Raw genomic sequence first — 6,093 nt, 5'->3', positions numbered from 1 at the left:
CAAGAACTTCTATTAAACATTATTTATTTCAGACATGGACTGCAGTTCAAATTGTTTTATATACACAGCATACAACAAAATTGCGAGAAACACTACAGAATTTAAGCGACCTTGGGTTCTGTGAAAGGTGCTATATAACATTCTTATTATAAAAGGAATCCATTCTGATTAGAGGAATATAGCCTACGGTAAAACATTTAAAACACAAGTAACCATACATACAGGGAGATTTTCAAGTGTTCCCCAATTCTAAACACTAAAGGGTGCATGAGAGAAAAGAAAAAGGGAAAAACACAAGCCTGACGCGGCTGGATCTGCCAGTGTTTTGTCATTAAGAAGGTGTTAAGAATGCCCCAGACCCTTCTTACAAAACCTTCTTAACGAAAGATCATCTTAGCGCTATAGAAGCTTTTGGGAAACGCATTGGCTTCGTTGGCTTCTTACGGGAGCCTTAAGAAGGGTCAAAGAAGCTTCTTATAGCGCTAAGAAGCTTTTGGGAAATGCATGCCTTCGTAAAGAAGCAATTGGGAAACGTGTTTGCTTCTTAAGGGGGCCTTAAGAAGGGTTAAATTAGCTTCTTAGCGCTAAGAAGCTTTTGGGAAACCCAGCCAATGTTGTTATTAGCTGTTAGCTTAGACAGGCTGCTAACGGCTATTAGCATCCATGGTTTTGCTAGATGAAGCCTGAAGCTCGAATGCACAGGTCGGAGATGACGCGTTTCTCACTTGCCACTTGCCAGCTCCTACCGTAAACGAATGCAGCACAACTCACCTGCTCTTTCCTTGCGCTACCTGGACACAAGTCAGGGCTTGATCACCCCCGGCTGGGTCAACCGGGTGAGGGTGTCTGATGAAAGACGCGAAACACCTGATGATCCAGGGCTCATCACTGACGATGTGTCCAGGTTGCACCACAAGGTGTATCAATAACCATTTTGAATTAAAAAAAAAAGTTTTATTAGACTTCATACATTTTTTGTTGGTGTCAGATTATTTATGACATAATGGTGATGAATGCTGGTTGGAGGGGCCCCCTGTGAATTTTTGCCTAGGGCCCCAACAGATTCTAGAATGGCCACAGCAGACGCCGCTTCACCCCACGCCATCGCCCTCTCTCTCCGGACGCCATCCCACTCCTCCAGACGGCACTCCAACGTCACCATACGCGCAGTGCATGGAGAGGTGGGTGGGGGGGGGGGGCAGGGGAAATGACTGATGTCACACCTGGGACACCTGGCCTGCTGTGGCCTACTATAAAGCCGGAGGGGTAGGGTTCGACTTTATTGTTTTGCAGTGCCTTAAATCAGCCCTCTTGGCTTTGCGGTGTAAACATTCTTAATAGCTGAAGTCAAATGCTTACAGCTTCCTCTGTGTGCCCTATTGAAAGGGGTGGGTAATGGGTGCTGTGCGAATAGCGGTTTGTGTGCCGCCGTGTGGAATTGTACACTTTTTCTCTAGTTTGCTAAACTGCTGTGTGGTCCAGTCATCTTTCCCCCCTACCACTGCTTAGCTTAGGTCATAGTTTCCCCAGGGCCCAGAGGATTCCCTTTTCCCCCAGCCCACCATTTTAATATTATCTTATATTTAAATAAAGTATTTTTGTAAACCCTTATCCTGTGTTGTGTTGTGCTGTGACATTTGGGAGTTGTGTGTTTGGGGCCTAAGTTGCCCCTAGGTGACACTAACACTAGCACTATTTACTGAATAATGAATCAAGTTGTGTAAACACAAATTCACTATTCAGAATCATTATAGTACTTGTTTATTAACCCGTGTAGGTTAATGGACTTGGTGGTCACAATTTGTGTGAAGTTTTATTTTTTATTATCGTTTTCTTTGTGGGTATATGAATAACTTATTTTGCCTTTTTATATAAATATCCTCGGAAATAGGCCTATGTGTCTGATTGGATGGATGGTTGTTTATGCCATCAGTCACATTTGTTTCCTTTGTTTATTTATTTCAAACCACAAACCTCAAATGTAGCCTAACTCTGACTGCAAGAAATTGAACATGCATACATGTCAATCAAATTAAATCTTTGAAACTGTACCTAATGTGTAAAATGTTTTTTGATTGCCTGTCATTTTTTATACAATTTGTGGAAGCAAATAATTCAAATGTGTGTGTGAGTGAGGGAACTGAGTGAGAAAGGGAAGGAAGCTTGTGGTTAAGAAGAATTTTTAAGATTGTCATTTCTGATGTTTTCATTAGGGATGTAGGGATATTGGAATTATTTATGATATTTGAAAATTAAACCAATCAGTAAAATAAGAAAAGAAAGTGCAATTCTTGTTCAAATTCTTTCATTTTTAAGATTAATAAGTGTTAAGATCAAAATGTATGCAGAGAAAACATACATGTATTCTTTAATTGTGGCGTACTTCTGTGCAAAGTAGCATTTTATCGCTAGGTGGTGCTGTTACGTGGAAGATATCTTTGCAGCAACTCAAGCTGCTGGCTGGGTTCTCCGGTTCTGCAGATAGGGACTATTGGAGCTGGCTGGGTTCTCCGGTTCTGCAGATAGGGACTATTGCCTTCATAGGCCTGGGAGTGTGACGTCGTGCTCTGGAGACCCGCCCTCGACCCTGACCCCCCTTCGCCATTTTGGTTGGTGTCCCACAGTTTTGGTTGAAAAGCTGTGTTCTTGATGTAAACATCATGGGAGGAGACCACTGTTGTGTCGTGTTTCGTGAACTGCCACAATCGTTCACATTACAATAGTGGCAAGAGAATAAATAACAGTATATTTTTTGCCGTATTCCTACTTGGAAGAAAAATTAGGGAAGCAATGATGTAACAAAGTCGAGAGCCACCGAATGGCTTGGATTTCAGCTGTACAGCCAAACATTACATTCGACCTGCAATCTATGGTCAGGTTCCAAACCTCTCAGCGCTCCCTTCGCTCCTCCACCAGTGCAGGTCGCCTCGCCCCTCCTTCGCTACGGGGGCTCAAAAGTCGCTCATCCCGATCTCGACTCTTCTCGTCCCTGGCACCTCAATGGTGGAACGAGCTTCCACCTTCGGTCAGGACGGCGGAATCTCTGCCGATCTTTCGGAAAAGACTAAAGACACACCATTTCAGGCTCCATCTGGGCCCTTCTTGATCTAACTTCGTTCTCTCTCTTTCTTTATATAATAAAAAAAAATAAAAAAAATACTAACCTAAACTTGTACCACTAACCTAAACTCGTACCACTGTTCCTTCAGAACTTGTAGTTGTCATAGACTGTGCTCCATAGTTGATTGCTCTATTGCTGACAAAAAATGTGTTATTGTAAGTCGCTTTGGATAAAAGCGTCTGCCAAATGACGTAATGTAATGTAATGTAATGACCGTCACCACAGCAAAAATACGACGTGGAAGTTGTCTCCTTATCCGCGTCTCCTTGATCCTTTTATACGGAGCTTTTTAAAGCACACACTGTTAAAACCTCCACAGCACTGTTACTGTGACATGTTTATTGGAAAAAAAAACATTTATTGATAAAAATGCACAAAAACCCTCTTCTTCCCGTCACAAAACTCAGGTTTGGGGTTACATACTAACAGACTGTCTGATTATGTGGAGTGCAGTCTGGCCCAGACTGATTTTCATGGTTTAATACACCTCTGGAATACACAGGCCACACACAGGCAATATCCCTACAGCAAGGTCTGCTGGGTCTGTGGCAGTCAGAGCAGAGGTACATCAGCATTGGAAGCAGTTGCTGTCATGGGTTTCCAGGATAAAGAACAACGTACATGGGATTTCAATGACCATGCTTACTCGGTCAATAAATACACATTTTAATCAAAAAAAGCTGTGTCCTAATGTTTAATATTCAAATTCACTTCCTGTCACAAAACTCAGGTTTGTTGTGCAATATGGAGGCATTATCCACCTTGGGCCACAAATATCACTGTGCACACATACTGTCCACCTCCCTTACAGTCCCCCAATATAACATTTAGTCTTGCCTAATTGCATTTTCACACTCAAAACTTATGTCAAAAATGGCTCTATGGCCTTTTTCAGGCCAGGTTTTCAAGGGTTAAATCACCTTGGGCCAGTCAAAACACCATTTTGTGCACCATTATTGTATTGTACTGTACTGTGGTTTGTGTTATGTCTACACGCACTGTGTAGACATGACTGTATCACGTGTAGCCTACATAGTTATGTAGGTCTACACCCTTTTTCTGTTGGTCTTTGCGACCATGTCCTTGTGTATGTAAGGCTGAGGGTGCTCGGAGCATAAAGAATTTCATTGTATTTATACATTGATTTATACATATGACAAATAAACTACTTGAACTTGAACACAACTCTTACATACCAACAGGGGCATAGACTGTCTGAGTATGTGGAGTGCAGTCTGGCCCAGACTGATTACCTGATACCATAAAATGATGGTGAATAAAGTACCTACTGTACAAAAATGTCAATCTAGTATCAATTTCTAACCTGATTAAATTACATAATCACTATCCAAGTCATAGTTTCGTGGTGTTGTAGGATTTTAAGTTTGACTAAAGATACTGACCCCTTTGGCCACACACAGGCAATATCCCTACAGCAAGGTCTGCTGGGTCTGTGGCAGTCAGAGGTACATCAGCATTGGAAGCAGTTGCTGTCATGGGTTTCCAGGATAAAGATCAACGTACATGGGATTTCAATGACCTTGCTTACTCGATGGTCAATAAATACACATTTTAATCAAAAAAAGCTGTGTCCTAATGTTTAAAACAGTCTTTGTGATACAATTCAGATAAAGCAGCAACACAGGGCAGGCAGTGTTGGAATTAAAAATGTTTATTGAACTTATGCAGCATGACTAGGTCTACATGCAGCAGTAGCCTAATGGCTACGGTTACAGGGTTTCTATGAGAATTGGTTCTATGGATTGGGGGCATGTGTCCTGGTCACTGCACGAGCACCTCCTCTGGTCGGTCGGGGCGGAAGGGAACTGGTGGGAATAGCGTGATCCTCCCATGGTGCATGGTGCTAGTCTCGGCTCTCCCCAGATCGGAAGAGGGTGGAGCAGCAACCGGGGCAGCAGGAGGAGAAATTGGCCAAGTACAAACTTCACAAACGTCCCAGCCTGAAGACATCTACAGGTACATGATAATATTCAGTTATAGTCATAGTGCCACCTACTGGCAACAGGGAATTACATGTTTTACACTTTGATGTACTCCTCCTAGCAGGTTGACCAGATCCACCTCAAATGTGGTCAGAAAAGCCTGAAGACCTTGATGATGGTGCAGTTCTCATCTACAACAGCGCTGCCATAGCGATGCATTATTCGCCATGAAACAGGAAGTGGTTTGTAACTGAACTGTACAAGCACATCTGCCCCAAACTTGACGTTTGATAAGAGTCCCAGCCAGAAGACATCACATCTTCATGCCAATATTTATAGTTATATAGCGCAGGGGTGGCCAACCCGAGGTTCGCGAGCTGCATGTGGCTCTTTGCTTATTCGGCTCTTCAATTGTGTATGTTTTTAACACACTGGCTGTTACAGACCATGCTTATATACTGTATACCACTTTAGTATGAGAGCCAACCACTGCAAACCAATCATATACCTTGGAAATGGAAGGGGGAAAATGTGGTTGTAGTTGGATGAAATGTTAACTTTGAACACGCTGGGGTACAAACAGCAGTCTCTGACTTGAAAGGTTAGGCCTCCTATAGTACGAACAGTGAATGAGAACAGCCAGATACATGTGTGGTATTTTTTGGACTCTAATCTCTGGCTGTTTGGCCACCCCTGCCATAGTGCCACATAGTGGACACAGGAAGTAACATTTAAATCCTTTGTGCGGTGTCCAAGACACATGAAAATTGAGAGCGACCGGTCGGTGTCCAGTAACGACACGGCGGCGGCATTACACCGTGATGGCGCGGAGGTTCAAGAGCACGATCACCGCAGCTTTCATTTTTAATCTTTTAGCTTTTATCCAAATCCATGGCTTTTGCTTCTTTGTTTTGTTTCATATTGTTTTGTTACTTTCATTTGTTTTGACGTGAGATGTTTTTATAAGCACTTATGGGTTTTTATCTCACATTTTATCATTGTATTTTGTTGCTGTATTTAATTCTCTCA

The sequence above is a fragment of the Poromitra crassiceps genome (genome assembly GCF_964638095.1).
Source record: "Poromitra crassiceps genome assembly, chromosome: 4".
Classification (NCBI taxonomy): Eukaryota; Metazoa; Chordata; class Actinopteri; order Beryciformes; family Melamphaidae; genus Poromitra; species Poromitra crassiceps.
This window is presented reverse-complemented; position numbering follows the sequence as displayed.